The sequence below is a fragment of the Bos taurus genome, chromosome 15 (genome assembly GCF_002263795.3).
Source record: "Bos taurus isolate L1 Dominette 01449 registration number 42190680 breed Hereford chromosome 15, ARS-UCD2.0, whole genome shotgun sequence".
Lineage (NCBI taxonomy): Eukaryota > Metazoa > Chordata > Mammalia > Artiodactyla > Bovidae > Bos > Bos taurus.
Window position 1 is genome coordinate 8,292,413 of NC_037342.1, and position 19,777 is coordinate 8,312,189.

Genomic DNA, 19,777 nt, shown 5'->3' on the forward strand with positions numbered 1-19,777 from the left:
AATTAGAAAATGGAAAACTTCAGTCTATTCTGCTATAATGTCTTTCTGTAATGCGAATTAAGCCATTCACGATTAACAGATAAGGCATGACATGAAACTCAGATTGGTTCAAATGTGATTTTTTTTTTCCCTCAACACACTGACATTTTAAAGACATCAGGGATAGGCCTTTTCACAACTAAAGTTTTTTTACCCATACAGAAAGACTTAAAGAGAAAAGCCAGAAATCCTGCAGAAGAACTTTCTTTTGGTGTAAGAAGTGGGGGATTTGGTTGATTCAGTATCTACACTTCCACAGCATTAAGTTATTTGGTAAAGCTGTACATCCAGACTCTGCATGTTTATATTAAGAACAAAAATTAAGGAACTCAACGTTATGGAGCAGATTTTCTGAAGAAAGCAAAAGAGCCAGAGTTTAGGCTGCATGGGATCTACTGGTGGTGGGTACAAATGCCAGTTTAATTCCGCTGGTATTTTTATCAGAACTGTTTGTTTTTTCTTGATGCTCTAGTTAAAGTTGCAGACCATTTTAATTATGTGCCCTTAACCCTATTTATTCCCAGTAAGTCCTGATACTTGCAGAGGTGTGTGTGTGTGTGGAGGTGTGTACTGTGTATCTCAATAGGATAAGACATATGTATTTTCAAAACTACAACGTCTTACTATGGCAGAAATACCTGTCTGTGAGAAAAAGCAAATTCATAAGATATTCAGGTTTCACAAATCCATCAAATCATGTAAAATCAAACTACCCTTTTGTACTGCACATTTGCATGAGAACTGTTCAGTATGTTCTCTCTATATATAGTCTAAGCACTTCTCAAAATTTTCTGAGCATTTGTATCCATTGCCAAACACAGATCCTGATCTGTAGGTCTAGCACAGGCCCTGATGAATTCAGGACATTAAACAAAAGCTGCTGGGTTGATGAGGATGCTGCTGGTTCATGAACCACTGTTTGAGCAGCAAGTCTCTAGGAAACACAATTGTTCACTGGGATCTTCCCAACCCAGCTGGTGCAATGGTAAAGAGTCCTCCTGCAAATGAAGGAGACTCAGGAGACTCATGTCTGACCCCTGGATGTACAAGATACCCTGGAGTAGAAAATGGCAACCCATACTAGTATTCTCGCCTGGGAAATCCCACAGACAGAGGAGCCTGGCGGGCTACAGTTCATAGGATCTGAGCTGGACACGAATGAGCACACACACATCAGCAGGTTTTTTTTTTTGAAGAATTTAGGGCTAAGCACTTTCTGAACATTTCTTCTAACACACATTACTAGGAGAGACAGGGATAGAGGAAGAGATAATTAAAATGAAAGTACATTTTATCCATTCATCTACTTTTGGCAGCATATAAAAAAAGAATTTGTTGAATCAATGAAACCCATTTCAGCAGACAATTTTGAGTCTTCATTATTAGGAAATCCTTGATCTTCTATGAATAAGCTATGTACTATTTAATAAATACTTTTCTGAAATTTAAGCTTTTTTGTTTATAGTATAATAAAAAATTTTTATAGGATTCTTCAACCATGGTTAAAACTGAATGAGATATAATATTTACTGCTATGTTTTTAAAATTAGAACTTACTTGAGAACAAATGCCAGATACTTAAGATAAATCCACAGGCTCCACTATACTCCACAGTTTCATGTTTATGAAACTGGCCTTAGTGATGATTTTAAATACTGAGGGTTAAGGTATCATCTTGCAGTTTCTTTACCATGCAAGCATTATCCTGTTGAGCAAAAGTTGCAGTGCATAATACATCTACTATTTATACAGTAGTTGTTACATTTATATGACAGTACGAAAAAATTAACGCAATTTGATACGTTCTAACGCTTTCTTGATAAAGTGTATGTGAGAGAACTAGAGAAGAGAAAAGGTGAGGGAAGGCACCAAGAACAGTGAGGCAGGCAGAGACAGAGGCAATGGAAACTGTATCCACATCTTTTAGGACCTTCAAATGTATTCAGGCCTGCTCCCTCAAAACCATAAATTCAGCCCTGTGCTTTCCTATTCCACCCTCCTCTTAGTCTCAGCAAAGGTTAAAAATTAAATAGCTAAAGCAGTCCATATTGCATTAAACCTTTTGATTTAATAACAAAGATCATTTAAAGAAAGAACAATCCTGAAACCTTGGCTTTTGCTGGAACGGTTTCTTTACTACTTAAGGAGTTTTCTAGAAACCACTGTGTACATCTAAGTTATAAAAGTTAAGTTCATCTTAAAAATACAAGGAGAGCTTGATCACTTAATGATTTCTGCTCTTAATCTGTCTATGGCATCTCACTCATCAAACCATTCATAACCAAAGTATGTGCTTAGAATGTGGTTTTACAAGTCTGTTTCCTTTCTTAACTCTACAGTGCTGTAGACACAAAAGATCTTCGACAAGTGACTATATTTAAGCTAACATTTGCTGAGCACTTACTATGTGCTAAGCACTTTGACAAGAGCTTTATAAGAAATCTTACATACTCAAGACAACTCTATAAGTTAAGTGCTTTCATGCCATGTCATAGATATGGAAACAGGCTTAGATATATTAAGTCTGAACCTAAATCTGAATTCAGCAGCCAAACTACAGAATCAGGGCTTTTAACCGCTATGCTATTTTCAAACTTGGTTTGCATAAACTGAGTGCATGGCAAATTCCAAACTTTACATGTGTATGTGTTATACTGGATTGCAGTGAAATTAGTTATTTTATTATGAGTAAAATATGTGAAATATGTGAATAAGTTAATCTGAAAACATCTTGGGGTGAGCTAAAAGTGTCCTAAGTGAATCAACATCTCATTGTTAGATAATTCACATATAAAGTCTCTCTCAAGATTTTAGGCCTGGCATAAAAAGAATTAAGAGATAATTTTTCCATTGGTAACACTGTTGCTTCAGGTAAGGGATCTGCAGAGGAATAAAAGCCCCCAGTCTTTGATTTTTTTTTTATTTGGCTGTGCAGGGTCTTAGGTCTTATTTGTGGCACGTGGGATCTAGTTCTCTGACCAGGGATGGACACCAGGCTCTCAGGACTGAGACTGTGGAGTCTTAGCCACTGGACCACCAGTGAAGTTCCTCCTCTTCTTTAAATGAATAAAACACTCACTATGCCACAGGCCCAGCTCTCCAATCCACAGCTTCTTGGACTGGCTCCACATCAAAGATCCTGGCCGCTTAAGCAGATCAGAGGACCTACCAATCTTGTCCCCAGAATGTCCCAGCATCTGCTTTACAGAAAAACTCTCATGTAAGGTGGTGGTTATTTTAACTGAGGGACCTATATGAGGAATTCCCACAGCCAAACATGGCTGGTCCTTTAGTTGCTAAATCATATCTGACTCTTTTGCAACCCTGGACCATAACCTACCAGGCTCCTCTGTACACAGGATTTCCCAGGCAGAATACTAGAGTGGTTGCCAATTCCTTCTTCGGGGCATCTTCCCAATCTAGAGATGGAATCCATGTCTCCTGAAATGGCAGGTGGATTCTTTATCACTGAGCCACCTGGGAAGCTATAGCTGCTCCCACTTATAATTAAAAGCCCACAGTTTTGGTTAAATTTGGTCTGAAGCAATATACCTACTTTTATGAGTTTGCATACCAGATTGATTATATTCTCTGTGGCCAAAGATGGAGAAACTTGATAGCAAAAACAAGACCAGGAGCCGAATGTGGTTCAGACCAGGAACTCCTTATTGCAAAATTCAGACTAAACTGAAGAAAGTAGGGGAAACTACAAGGCTATTCTGGTATGACCTAAATCAAATCCCTTATGATTATACAGTGAAAGTGACAAATAGATTCAAGGGATTAGATCTGATAGAGTGCCTGAAGAATTATGGATGGACGTTCCTGACACTGTACAGGAGGCAATGATCAAGACTATCCCCAAGAAAAAGAAACACAAAGAGACAAAATGGTTGCCTGAGGCGGCCTTACCAATAGTTGAGAAAAGAAGAGAAGCTAAAGGCAAAGGAGAAAAGGAAAGATATAAGCATCTGAATACAGAGTTCCAAAAATAGCAAGGAGAGATAAGAAAGCCTTCCTCAGTGATTAGTGCAAAGAGAGGAAAACAATAGAATGGGAAAGACTAGAGATCCCGTCAAGAAAATTAGAGACACCAAGGGAACATTTCATAAAAAGATGGGCTCAGTAAAGAATAGAAATGGTAAAGACATAATAGAAGCAGAAGTTATTAAGAAGAGGTGGCAAGAATACACAGAAGAACTATACAGAAAAGGTCTTAATGACCCAGATAACCATGATGGTGTGATCACTAACCTAGAGCCAGACATCTTGGAATGTGAAGTCAAGTGGGGCTTAGGAAGCAGCACTATGAACAAAGCTAGTGGAGGTAATGAATGCCAGTTGAGCTATTTCAAATCCTGAAAGATGATGCTGTGAAAGTGCTGCACTCAATATGCCAGCAAATTCGGAAAACTCAGCAGTGGCCACAGGACTGGAAAAGGTCAGTTTTCATTCCAACCCCAAAGAAAGGCAATGCCAAAGAATACTCAAATTACCACACAATTGCACTCATCTCACACGCTAGTAAAGTAATGCTCAAAATTCTCCAAGCCAGGCTTCAGCAATACGTGATCCGTGAATTTCCAGATGTTCAAGCTGGATTTAGAAAAGGCAGAGGAACCAGCGATCAAATTGCCAACATTCGTTGGATGATATAAAAGACAAAAGAATTCCAGAAAAACATCTACTTCTGCTTCACTGACTATGCTAAAGCCTTTGACTGGGTGGATCACAACAAACTGGAAAATTCTTAAAGAGAATTTAAATTTAAGAATAATAAATTTAAGAATTTATTCTTAAAGGGAATACCAGACCACCTGACCTGCTTCTTGAGAAATCTGTATGCAGGTCAAGAAGCACAGAATTGGCCATGGAACAAGAGACTGGTTCCACATAGGGAAAAGAACATATCAAGGGTGTAGATTATCACCCTGCTTACTTAACTTACATGCCGAGTACATCATGCGAAATGCTGGGCTGGATGAAGCACAAGCTGGAATCAAGATTGCCAGGAGAAATTATCAATAACTTTAGATATGCAGATGACACCACTCTTATGTCAGAAAACAGAGAACTAAAGAGCCTCTTGATGAAAGAGGAGAGTGAAAAAGCTGACTTAAAGCTCAACAGTCAAAAAATGAAGATAATGGCATCTGGTCCCATCACTTCATGGCAAATAGATGGGTAACAATGAAAACAGTGACAAACTTGTTTCTTGGGTTCCAAAATCACTGCAGATGGTGACTGAAGCCATGAAATTAAGAGACGCTTGCTCCTTGGAAGAAAAGCTATGACAAACTTAGACGGCATGTTAAAAAGCAGAGACATTACTTTGCTGACAAAGGTTTGTCTAGTCAAACCTATGGTTTTTCCAGTAGTCGTGTATGGATGTGAGAGCTGGACTATAAAGAAAGCTGAGCACCGAAGAATTGATGCTTTTGAACTGTGGTGTTGGAGAAGACTCTTGAGAGTCCCTTGGACTGCAAGGAGATCCAACTAGTCCATCCTAAAGGAAATCAGTCCTGAATATTCATTGGAAGGACTGATGCTAAAGCTAAAACTCCAATACTTTGGCCACCTGTTGGGAAGACCTGATTCACTGGAAAAAAAACCCTGATGCTGGGAAAGATTGAAGGCGGGAGGAGAAAAGGATGAGAGAGGATGAGATGCTTGGATGGCATCACCAACTGGATGGACATGAGTTTGGGCAAGCTCCAGGAGTTGGTGATGGTCAGGGAAGCCTGGTGTACTGCAGTCCATGGGGTCACAGAGTTGGACATGACTGAGTGACTGAACTGAACAAATTTGCAAGAGTGGAGATTATTGACTCCATCTGCTTCTAACTAGTGACATCAATTCAATCATCAATCATCGTTCATTAAACATTTATTGGGCACTGTTTAGGTACTGAAATCCAGCAGTTAACAAAAGATAAAAACCCCTGCCCTCATGAACTTACCTTCTAGCAGAAAGAGAAACGCATAATGTGTCAGCTGGTGATTAAGTGCTATATGGGAGGGGTAGGAAAGTGGATGATGAGAGAAAGTTACTCAGCTATAAGATGGTAAGTGAAGGGCTGTCTGAGAAAGCAACTTCTGAACAAAGATCTGATAAAATACAATATTCACCAAATAGAAGAATGCATTCATATAACTGCTAACTGCACTGGACAACTGGCTACACAAAGATTCTTTTCTTGTCAGCAGTTTATTTAGAGACTCAGCATAAGTCAGCCCTATGCACTCAGCTTCCTCAATAGACAGCAACCATACCTGCTCCCAGGGCCCTGAGACTAGCCCCCCAAAGAGCCAGTCCCCCTGCCAAGTTCAAGAACCCATTTCTCAGAAATAGCACCTTCCCGTTGACCAGAGCTGGATATCCAGCAAAATGAAGAGATCTTCCCAGTTATTTAGAGTCACTAAAATACAATCCTTTACAGTCTCGACTTCAAATCTTTAAAAGTACACAAAGATGTAAATACATGCTATATGGTAAGGCAAAGCATCATTTCCTATTTTAAAGGGTATTCAAAATGCCTTTATACTGAAAGGTGAAAAAAATACTGAAAGACAGCATGAAATGATACAGAAAAAAAAGTAAAAACCAAGTATCATTTAAGCAACCCATTTGAAGGAAAAAAATTGCAATTCAAACTAATTTATTTGATATGGCCTTTGTCAGCATTTGCATGAAGTTTAATCAAAGACATACGCCATTCTGATAGTCCTTGAGAGGAAAGGAATTCAAGCTTTGACGTGCATCTTCAGTGTTTCTTAAAAATCTCCTTGTGAGAAAGCAGGATTGGCTTTCCAGTTGTAAATAAATTCCAGGCTAAAGAGGCCATTCTTGGTCAGAGGACTTCTGTGCACTCACCCACAAACTCAGCAGCATTAATATACAAGCTTTAATAGCCACAAGTACCTCTGAGCTCAAATGCAAGACAGCTGATCACTGCCTAAAGAGAATTCAACTGCAGCTGCTTAGCAGTGAACAGAAAGATGTACCGCAGAGAGCAAACCCATGACACAGTTTTTGAGCTTGTCTCCCTGCTGTGCAGTTGATGAAGGAAATCATGACACCCAGGTGGAAAATGCAGCTACACAATCCACCATATATCAAACCTTCCCAAAATAGAAAGCTGCCACCTCGTGTATTCGGTCACACTAATCTTGAAATGTACATGACAAATTTACTAGTCAGCGGTTTTATTGACTTTGTAAACCCTGAGTCTTGACATTTAACAACTGTTACTAATTACTAATAAATACATTCTTTTATAAAGGTAAAAGCTACCTCCACGGTATAGTGAGAGGTAGGGGAAAGCACACCTCCATGAGATGCTCTGTTTACTCCCTAAAATACCTCTTTAGCAGTGGAGTGTTATAGATGACTCCAGACATAAAGAAAAGGGAAGAGTAAACTGTGGGCTCAGAAGTGGGAGGCCACGAGCCCCCGTTGCTTTCTGAGACCTCTGCTATGCATCACCAGTGTCACAGAGTGGTGGGGTTGCGGGGCGGGGGGCGGGGGAGCGGTGCAGAGAGGCTCAGGCGCTTCTATGGTGGTAGTGGTTTAGTTGCTAAGTCGTGTCCGACTCTTGCAACTGTAGCCCGAGTCTGTAGGCTACCCCATGGACTGTAGCCTGCCAGGCTCCTCTGTCCATGGGATTCTCTAGGCAAGAATACTGGAGTGGGTTGCCATTTCCTTCTCCAGGGGATCTTTCCAACCCAGGGATTGAACCCGGGTCTTCTGCATCACAGTCAGATTCTTTACCGACTGAGCTACAAGGGAAGCCCAATGCACACCTACCTGGCATCAAAACCAAAGATTTTATCTATTCATAGACTCTGCGTTAGCTAACATGAGCACAAGTACATCATTTCAGAAAGGTTTAAACTGTGACTTTTTGAAAGTTATCTTCATTTATCTATAAAATGTACGTGCACAGACACCATTTTCTCTTAGTGACGAGCAAACTCACATGAAGCACAGCTGGAGGATGATGATCAAGCAGCACAGACTCTCTTCATAGACCTGAAATGTAACTTCATCTGGCATAGTCTCTAAAACCAGGCCAAATCCAGGACAGGGGCAAAATCTCCTTAACTGATAACACCTATGGTTTTCTTATGCTTTAATTTTCAACTTCTTGATGCCCAGGTTTCCTTTTGCCTCTTGAAATGTGGATATGCCTACTAACATCTGCTGAAATGTCATGATTCATGGTTTACCCCTAACTCAGTAAGTGAGTGTGTCATCTTAAAGTCACCAAACATCCTTTGGCCAATGTATTAATGATCTAGACACTGGTCTATTTTTTGTTACAGTTACCAGAAAATTAAATGTTTGGGCTAATTAAGGGAGGGCTTCCCAGAGAGGGCTTCCCAGATGGCGCTAGTGGTGAAGAACCTGCTACCAACACAGATGTTAGAAACATGGGTTTGATCCCTGGGTTGGGAAGATCCCCTGGAGGAGGGCACTGCAACCCACTCCAATATTCTTGCCTGGAGAATCCCATGGACAGCGAAGCCTGGTGGGCTGCAGTCCAGTGGGTTGCAGAGAGTCAGACACGACTGAAGCGACTTGGTGGTTCAGTAGCTAAGTCATGTCCAACTCTTGCGACCCCATTGACTGTAGCCTGCCAGGCTTCTCTGTCCATGGGATTCTCCAGGTAAGAATACTGGAGTGGGTTGCCATTTCCTTCTCTAGGGGATCTTCCACACCCAGGGATCTAACCCAAATCTCCCACATTGTGCGAGAATTCTTTACCAGCTGAACCACAAGGGAAGCCCAAGAATACTGGAGTGGGTAGTCAGCCCCTTCTCCAGCGGATATTCCCGACCCAGGAATCGAACCAGGGTCTCCTGCATTACAGGCAGATTCTTTATCAACTGAGCTATCGGGGAAGCCCCAAAGTGACTTAGCATGCATGCAACTAAGAGAAACCCTTAACTCTTTATTTTCTGACTCTATTATTGGAGGTAAATATATATATATATATATATATATATATATATATATATAAAGAAAGTTGCTCACATAATTTCATTTATTCAAGATTTATTTAGACCTACTATGTACCAAGCACACAGTTGTCTACTTCCATGGAGCTTTCAGTGAGGACAACAGAGAAGTAAACAATTGCAATGCACGGTGTAAGTGCCACAACTGACAGCTACTCCTGCAGAGGAAAAGGGAGAAGATGCAACTCCATATTCTTCAGTGTTACTGTTTCTCTCCTGAGTCATTCTTACTCTATCAACAAAAATGCTTCTAGCCCCTGAATCAACAGGAAAGCTCTGGAACTCCTATCAATGAACCTCCACCTCTCTGCCAAACCACCACCTAACATAATTATCCCACCCCTACTTCTCCTGCAGGTGGAAACCCAGGTGTAGCCTTTTCATCAGCTGACTGCATTATTAAGGAGCTTCAATCTTAGCAGGCTCATTGACAGAGGTATCAATACATGCAGTCTTCTCAGACAGGAACAAAACTTATCAACCAAGCCCATGTATATTTTTAGCAATTACCAGCATATATCATTGCATGCTAGGCTTCAGCATTACACGAACCAAGAAGTTCCAGACATCCAAGCTGGGTTTAGAAAAGGCAGAGGAAGCAGAGATCAAACTGCCAACATTCACTGGATCTAAAGAAAGCAAGGAAATTCCAGAAAAAACATCTACCTCTGTTTCATCAACTACACTAAAGCCGTTGAGTGTGTGGATCATAACAAACTGTGGAAAGCTCTTAAACAGATGCGAATACCAGATCATCTTCCCTGTCTCCTAAAAAAACTGTATGCGGGTCAATAAGCAACAGTTAGAGCCCTGTATTGAATAACTGATTGGTTCACGATGGAGAAAGGAGAACGACACGGCTGTCTGCTCTCACATATTTAACCTATATGCTGAGCACATCATGAGAAATGCCGGGCTGGATAAGTCTCAAGCAGCGATCAAGACTGGCAGGAGGAACATCAACAACCTCATATATGCTGATGAAACCACTCCAGTGGCAGAAAGTGAAGAGAAACTCGTGTCTTAATGAGGACGGAGGAGGAGAGTGAAAGAGCCGGCTTAAAACTAAGATCATGGCATCCGGCCCCATCACTTCACAGTAAACAGAAGGGGGAAAAGTCAAAGTAGTGACTGGGCTTCCCAGGTGGTGCTAGTGGTAAAGAACCCACCTGTCAATGGAGGAGATATGAGAGACGCAGGCTTGATCCCTGGGTTGGGAAGATCCCCTCGAGAAGAGCGCTGCATCCCACTACAGTATTCCTGCCTGGAGAATCCCATGGACAGAGGAGCCTAGTGGGTTACAGTCCATAGCATCACAAAAGAATTGGACACGACTAAAGCGACATAGCACAGCACCGTGACCAATTTCTTCTTCTTTGGCTCTAAAATCACTGTGGATGGTGACTGCAGCCATAGAATCAGAAAACAACTGCTTCCTGGCAGGAAAGTGATGATAAACCTAGACAGTGTGTTGAAAAGCAGACATTATTCTGCTGACAAAGGTCCATATAGTCAAGGCTCTGGCCTTCCCAGTAGTCATGTACTATTGTGAGAGCTGGACTGTAAAGAAGGCAGAGCACAAAGAACCGATGCCTTTGAATTGTGATGCTGGAGAAAACTCCTGAGAGTCCTCTGGACAACAGATCAAACCAGTCAATCTTAAAGGAAATCAACCCTGAATACTCAATGGAAGGACTGACGCTGAAGCTCCAGTATATTGGTCACCAGATGTGAACAGCCAATTCATTGGAAAAGTCCCTGATGCTGAGAATGACTGAGGGCAGAAGAAGAGGGTGTCAGAGGATGAGATGGTTGGATGGCATGACAGATGCAATGGACCATCAACTTGGGCAAACTTTTGAGAGATAGTGAGGGACAGGGAGGCCTGGCATGCTGCAGTCCATGGGGTAACAAACAGTTGGACATGACTGGGCAACTGAACAACAATAGCATATATCAATATCAACCCATGCAATAAATGTTAGTGATTTTCCAGGTATGTTGCACAAAAGTGTTTCAAATCAAACTGTTTATCAGAAAAACAAAAAAGCTTTTCAGAATAAAACAATAACTTTCTCTTAGTCTTCCGTTCTTTCATCTGTAGCTCTTCAAACACATAGAAGCAGGCAGGCACTCATTTTCACTGATCCCTGCTGAGGAGCAGAGGAATTAAAACCAACCTGTACTGAAATCATGCCCCTAAGTTGACAAGACAATTCTGCAGCATTCCTCAACTTTCCATCCCTCTTGGATCACCTCACCTCCCCCTTGCAAAGATGACTTCAAACTGGGCAACCTCAGATGAATGCCAAAGTACCATGAGATGGTCACCCAGCTGAGCTCAGCCACTTAAGAGAATGCAACTCCAATCATTTCCACAACAACGGAGACAGCAGAGCTCTGAAGGAGCTGAAATATGAAGGGCTTTCCTGGTGAGGTTCTATAAAGACTCTCTGGTAGAGTTCCATGTAAATTACAGATACAGAAATACAGCTCCCCAAATAATAATGCTTTCTTTTGCAAATAAACTCGATTTTCCTTAGAAGTAAAAAAAGTTTTGGCCCTTTTTTCATTTGCATGACACAGTATTTCTAAACAAAACAGTAGCTGCCATTTAACTCATTAGCTTACATTCACTAAAAATGAACAAAAAAGTTATCTTTTACCCAAAACAGTTATGTGGCACACACAAGTTTGGGTTTTATTATAATTGTTGAATAGCAGTGATCATTCACTGAGTACCTGCTGGGTGACAAACTGACTTAATTACTTTACCTCCATTTAATCACCATAACCCATCAGCATCATCCATACTTCTACATTTAACAGAGAACAGAGCCAGCAACGTAAAGGGCCTGGATTTCAATCCCCTTGCCTTAACTGTCAAGACTTGGGAGATACTTTCTCAAGTGGACAAAACCAGAGACTGTTCACTACTCTAAGATCCTCAGAGTACATTTCTTTAATCTGTAAGATAAGAACCTTTCCTTTCTACTCCTTAGTTCAGGCTGCAGTTAATTCTCCATTCTACTAAATTCTAAATAATTAATCAATCATTTGGTCAACAACTTGGACAGGTTGTTCAGAAAACTTGGAGAAAGAAACTCGGGAAAAGGAAGTCAATCAGTTGTTAGCACTTTGTATTCTAATTTCAGCACTTTGATACTGTGGTGAGGTTCCCTGATTTAGGGCCTCTCAAATCCGTCTATGGGGACTAGCTCCGCTGCCAAAGTGATCTATCCACCCGCTCAATTCACAGCTCCCACTACTTCTATACCCAGCCATTAACCCTGGACAATGATATACCTTGTTTTTCTATTTATGCTTATCAGCTTGTATGTTGTGCCTTAACTTTTCACTTTACTTCAATCTCACATCAAGTATTTGATTTGATGCCTCCTACTCATTTATATATAATGATTCTGCTTACATTTTAAAATGGAAGATTCAGTGGTATGCTTTTACATTGTTTCTGAAAATAAAACCTGCATATAATAGTTTAAGGAGAATTATCAAAATCTATAAATCCAGTAGAAATACATACTAAATAAGCAATAGATACACATTTACATAGAACACATTCAGAAGTGAAACACTAGCAAGAAATGTTAAAACAGCAAACACTTGGGCATACTGGAAGCTACGGTTTCCTCACGTGGTCCCCTCTCAATAACACTAAGGTTAAATGAATGAATGGACAATAAAAGGTCCCACCTTTACTGTTTTTCCACAATTTCTATTTTTGGAAACTATAATGTTATGTGGAAGAATGGCAGTATAAACATACTAAGTTTCATTTACAAATGAAATTAGAATGAAATAGACAATTAAGCACTTATATATATGTCACACTGATAAAAATTGAGTACTCTCTACCCAGTTAACTATTATTTATTCAAAATCCAGTTGATTATTCTATTGAATGCATAGTCATGGTACTTTCTATCTGCTAAATGAACTGAATGAAAAGGTGATTTAATATTACCTTTAATATTTAATATTAAAGATCAAATGGCCAACATACCCTGGATCATAGAAAAAGCAAGGGAATTTCAAAAAGCATCTGCTTGTGGTTCATTGACTATGTTAAGCCTTTGACTGTGTGGATCACAACAAACTCTGTAATATTCTTAAAGATAAAGGAATACCAGACCACATTACCTGTCTCCTGAGGAACCTGTATACAGGACAGGAAGCGACATTTAGAATTAGACATGGAACAAGAGACAAGCAACATGGTTCCAAATTGGGAAAGGAGTACATCAAGACTGCATAATGTCATCCTGCCTATTTAACGTATATGCAGAGTACATCATGTGAAGTGTGGGGCTGGATGAATCACAAGCTGGAATGAAGATTGTAGGAAGAAATAGCAACAACTGCAGATATGCAGATAATACCACTTTAATGACAAAAAGTGAAAAGGAACTAGAGTCTGTTGATGAAGGTGAAAGAGGAGAGTGAAAAAGCTTGGCTTAATTCAAAAAATGCAAATCATGGCAGCTGGTCCTGTCACTTCATGGAAAACAGATGGGGGAAAAGTGGAAACAGCATTAGATTTCATTTTCCTGGGCTCCAAAATCAATGCAGACGGTGACTGCAGACATGAAATTAAAAGATGCTTGCTCCTTGAAAGATTAGCTATGACAAAAGTGAAGTGAAAGTGAACGTCATTCAGTCATATCCAATTCTTTGTGACCCCATGGATTATATAGTCCATGGAATTCTCCAGGACAGAATACTGGAGTGGGTAGCCTTTCCCATCTCCAGGGGATCTTCCCAACCCAGGAATCAAACCCAGGTGTCCCATATTGCAGGTGGATTCTTTACCAGCTGAGCCACAAGGGAAGCTATGACAAAACTAGACAGCATATTAAAAACAGAGACATCACTTTGCTGACAAAGGTCCATCTAGTCAAAGCTATGGTTTTTCCAGTAGTCATGTATGTCTGTAAGAGTTGGGCTATAAGGAAGGCTGAGTGCCAGAGAACTGATACTCTCAAACTGCGGTGCTAGAGAAGACTCTTGAGACTCCCTTGGACTGCAAGGAGACCAAGCCAGTCCATCCTAGAGAAAATCAGTCCCGAATATTCATTGGAAGGACTGATGCTGAAGCTGAAGCTTCAATACTTTGGCCATCTGATGCAAAGAGCTGACTCACTGGAAAAGACTCTGATGCTGGGAAAGATTGAGGGCAGGAGGAGAAGGGGACAACAGAGGATGAGATGATTGGATGGCATCACTGACTCAATGGACTTGAGTTTGAGCAAACTCAGGGAGATAGTGAAGGACAGGGAAGTCTGGAGTGCTATAGTTCACGGGGTTGCAAAAAGTCAGACACAACCAGCGACTGAACAGCAACAACAATTTTACCTTCAATATTTAATATAAATAGAAAAAGACTACTAACCTAGAATTCTGAATCCAGTGAAATTATCCTTCAACAGTGAAACAGAAATAAAGACTTTCTTAAACAAAAAATGAGGGATTGTGTCATCAGTTGACCAGTCTTGCAAGAAATGTTAGTTCTTTAGTCCTACATAAAAAAAAAAAGAAGAAATAAATAGAAAACAAAAATTTTATTTTCTTTAAAGAAGGAGAAATTGGGAATACTCAGATATAAGGTAACTGTCTGGAGAATCCCATTGACAGAGGAGCCTGGCAGGCTGCAGTCCCGTGGACAGAGAAGCCTGGTGGGCTACAGTTCATGGGATTGCAGAGTCAACTGAAGTGACTTAGCATGTACTACAAATGATGCAGGGTAATGTTATTTGAAAGTGGACCTGCACTAGTTGTATACTGTAGATTCAGGGGCAAACACTTTAAAAATAATTTTAAAAAATATAATGGCATGCAATAGAGGAGAGAAAATGGAATCATATAAAATCCCCAAATATTTGGAGATTAAACAACACATTTCTAAATAACACATGAATCACAGAAGTCACAAGAGGAATTTTTAAATATTTCCCATTAAATGAAAATAAACAATGTCATAAAAAAAATTGTGGAAAACAATGAATGCTCTGAGGAAAATTCATAGCACTGAATGCAAATATTAGAGAAGAAGAATATCTGAAATAAATATGCTGACACCTTAGGAAACTAGAGAAAGAAGAGCAATATAAGCCTAAAGCAAGCAGAAAATACAAAATAATAAATATTACACAGAAACAAATAAAATTAGAAACAAAAAATCAATAGAGGAAAAAAATAAAGTCGAAAAGCTGAGCAAATATAAAATTAGAGAAATCACTATTAATGATATGGACATTAAAAGGATAATAAAGGAACAATATGAACAACTCTATGCCTACAAATTTGGTAATTTAGATGAGATTCACCAATTCCTTGAAAGACACTAACAACCAAATCTTACACAAGGATAAACATTATCTGAACAGAGCTATAAATACTTAAAAAAGTAAATCAATAATTTAAAATCTATGCCTCCCAAAGAAAAAAACACATCATGCCTAGGTGGTTTCACTGGTGGATTCTATCAAATATCTAAGAAAGAAATAGTAACAATTGTCTAAAAGTTTTGACAGAAAATAGAAGCAGAAAGAATACTTCCCAAGTCATTCCATGAGGCCAGCACTACCATAAAACCAAACCAGACAAAGATAAAATCAAATTACTTCTCTCATGGTTGTTGTTCAGTCACTCAATCGTGTCCAGCTCTGCAACCCCATAGACTGTAGCACACCAAGCTTCCCTGTCCTTCACCATCTCCCAGAGCTTGCTGAACCTCACGTCCACTGAGTCAGTGATTCCATCCAACATCTCATCCTCAGTCATCCCCTTTCCTGCCTTCAATCTTTCCCAGCATCAGGGTCTTTTCTAATGAGTCACCTCTTCGCATCTGGTGGCCAAAGTACTGAAGCTTCAGCATCAGTCCTTCCAATAAACACTCAGGACTGATCTCCTTTAGGATGGACTGGTTGGATCTCCCTGCAGTCCAAGGGACTCTGAAGAGTCTTCTCCAACACCACAGTTCAAAAGCACCAAGTCTTCGGCTCTCAGCCTTCTTTATAGTCCAACTCTCACATCCATACATGACTACTGGAAAAACCATAGCTTTGACTAGATGGACCTGTTGGCAAAGTAATGTCTCTACTTTTTAATATACTGTCTAGGTTTGTTATAGCTTTTCTTCCAAGGAGCAAGTGTCTTTTAATTTTATGGCTGCAGTCACCATCTGCAGTGATGTTGGAGCCCAAGAAAATAAAGTCTGTCACTGTTTCCATTGTTTCCCCATCTATTTGCCATGGGACCAGATGTCATGATCTTCATTTTTTGAATGGATATAGATGTAAAAACCCTCAACAAACTATTAGAAAATTGAATCCAATAATTATAAAATAACAACTTAAGATTTATCCTAAACATATAAGACTTATTCAATATTTGAAAATCAGTTAATGTAATCCATTACACCACTACTCTGAAGGAAAAATGAATCATATGATCACATTAATAGGTGTGGAAAAAGCATGTAACAAAGTCCAACACACATTTATAATAAAAACCCAGTAAACTAGGAACAGAGGGGAACTCCCACAACTTGGTTTAAAAACATCTAAAAGAAATCTATTGATAAAATCATACTTAATGGTAAGAAACTTATAGACTTTCCAAGACCAGAAACAAGACAAGGATGTTCCTTCTCACTATCCTTCAACATCATGCTAGAAATCCTAGCTCGTGCAATAAGACAGAGAGAAAATAAAAGGTATACAATTTGAAAAGAAATAAAACTGACTTTGTTTACAGATAACATGACTATTTACGTAGAATGTTCCAAATAATTAACAAAGACATTCTTAGAACTAATAAGAAACCAGAGCAAGGTTGCAGGATACAAGAATAATATATAACAATCAACTGCTTTTTCATATACAGAAAAGAACAATTGGAATTTGAAATTAAAAAACATTTCCACTAATGCCAAAAAGTAAAATATTAAGCATAAATCTAAAAACAAACCAAAAAAATGTACATGTTCTAAATGAAGAGCGTGTATGCACCACACGTTCCTTCATCTAGAAATGAAGAAAATCACAAAACTCTAATGAAAGACATAGAAGAAGATCTTCATAAATGGAGAGATATTCCATGTTCATGGATAGGAAGACAATATTGTCAAGATGTCAGTTCTTCCCAATTTGATCTATAAATTCAATACAATCGTAATCAAAAGGCTCAGCAAGTAACTTTGCCTAACTGATTCTAAAATTTATACAGAAAGGCAACACAACCAGAATAACCAACAAAATGTTCAAAGAGAACAAAGCCAGAGGACTGAAACTAGCCAACTTCAAGACTTAGTATAAAGCTACAAATAAAGCTATACAAGACTAGTATAAAGCTATTTACTTGGGATAAAACGTTCTAGGCCAATATATTTCAGACTGCAGGGCTGGTTCTAATTTAGAACTGACTACAGACCTGGAGTTAAGGGAAAGAAGTGCTGGCAGTGGAGCCCAAGACTGTTAAGAGACATTAACATTGAGACAGTGTAACATTAACAAAAGACGAACAGATCAACCGAACAGAACAGAGAGCCCAGAACAGACCCCAAAAGTAAATTCAAATGATATTTGACAAAGTAGCAAAAGAAATTCAATAGAATATGAAAAGCCTTTTCAACAAATGATGCTCAAACAATTGGATATCCATATGCCAAAAAAAGAAAAAGAAAAAACTTTTTGAAGAGTCTAGACACAGATCTTATATGCTTAGCAAAAATTAACTCAAAATGTATCCTAAACATAAAACTCTAAAACTCTTAGAAAATAATACACGAGAAAAAGTAGATGACTTTGGCTTTGGCAATGATGTTTTAGATCCAACACCAAAAGCACAATCCATTAAAAAAAAATTGGTAAGTTTGAAATGATTAAAAGTAAAAAAAAAAATTGCTCTGTGAAAGATACTGTGAGAAAAATAAAAAGCCACAGACTGGGAGAAAATATTCATAAAACATGTATGTGACAAAGGACTCATACCTAAAATACACAAAAACTGTTAAATCTCAACAAGCAAACAACCCAGTTTTTAAAAAATGGGCCAAAGAGCTTCACACCTCACCAAAGAAGATCTCCAGGTGGCAAACACACGCATGGAAGGAAGGGAAAAAAAAGACAGCTCCACATCATGTCATTGGAAAATAAAAGATACAACAAGATGCCACTACATCCGTTTCAGAATGGCCAAAACCCAAAACATTGACAACATCATATGCTAGAGAGAATGTGAAGCAACTGAAACACTCATTCATCCATTACTGGTGGGCATGCAGAGTGGTTCAGCCATGCTGGAAGAGAGTTTGGCAGTATTTTACATAACTAAACGTACTCTTACCATACAATCCAGCAATTACACTCCTTAATATTTACCCAAAGGATGTGAAAACTATATCCACACAAAAATCTGCACACACATGTTTATAGCAGTTTTATTATAATTGCCAAAACTTAGAAGCAACCAAGATGTCCTCAGGTAGATGAATGGATAAACAAACTGTAGTAAATTCATACAATGGTCTGTTTTTCAGCAATGAAAAGAAAGGAGCTATCAAGTCACAGGAAAGCACAGAAGGACCTTAAAGCATATTGGTAAGTGAAGAAAGCCAACCTGAAAAGGCTATATATCACATTCTTGAAAAGGTAAAACTATGGAGGTAATAAAAAGATATATATATATTTCATATATATTTTAGCCTTGTGAAACTACTCTGCCTGATACTATAATGATGAATAAATGACTTTATGCATTTGTCAAAATCCTTAGAACCATACCATATAAACAGTGAATGAAAATGTAGACTATGGACTTTAGGTTAATAATAATATCAATACTAATTCATTCATTCAAATAAAAGTACCACACTAAAGAAAGATGTTAATAATATAGGTACCTGCATGTGTTTGTGGATGTGGGAAAGGGGTGAATAATACGGGAACTCTATATTATGTGCTCAATTTTAGTAAATAGGTTTTTTTAAATGTGCATAAAAACTGAATGATAATTATATGGTTGTTGATTATAACAGCCTCTCTAATTTTCAGTGTGCTTGAATGTTTAGATAAAAAGTACTAAAAATTTTTAATAAAGCAAAATCCTAATTAGAAGATCATTCACATTTACATTTTAAATTGTTAAAAGCAATATGTGCTCTGTAATATCAGATAGTCAGAAAAGAAACAATGTTACTTCAAACAATAGTCAGATAAAATTAACCTTAAAAAGTCAACATTTTAAGTTTCTTGGGTTTTTTGTTTTTTAGAAAGATTTTTAAAGATCAAGAATCTAAGCATGTTACTTTTACATTAATAAATGTGTAATTTTCATCTTAGGCTTTTTTCTCCTACAAGAAAAAAATCAGTTCTGTTATTATTAAGAACTATTACTACTATTACATAAGCAATATGAAACATTAAAGAAAAATGGGAAAAAACAAAAGTAAATTATATTCTCATCATCAGAACCATCTTACAATCTTTCCCCAACATTATTAACAACTGTTACACATTAATAATTTAAATAAGGAATCCCTGAAAGTCAACTTAAACTTTCCATTCACTTTAGCTCTTAAGCAAAATAATCCATTTAATTAATCAGGTCATTCTGGTTTCTGGGTACTCAGTAACAGACCGGAACTGAATCAAGGGGATTTGTTTAGATTTCCCAGCCTCACATACACCAGGTCATCT

General features: G+C 38.6%; 1 protein-coding gene across 4 annotated transcripts in view; it reads right to left on the reverse strand.

Moving 5' to 3' along the window:
* Nucleotides 1–19,777, reverse strand: part of ARHGAP42 (Rho GTPase activating protein 42) — a 348,023-nt gene that overhangs the window by 288,776 nt on the left and 39,470 nt on the right. Inside the window, exon 1 of one of the 4 annotated variants that reach the window (XM_024975717.2) lies at nucleotides 14,470–19,768. The exons of the other annotated variants lie outside the window; for them this stretch is intronic. The gene's annotated coding sequence lies outside the window, so the exon portion shown is untranslated. Of the gene's footprint in view, nucleotides 1–14,469; nucleotides 19,769–19,777 lie in introns of those variants that run through there. 4 annotated transcript variants of the gene reach the window in all.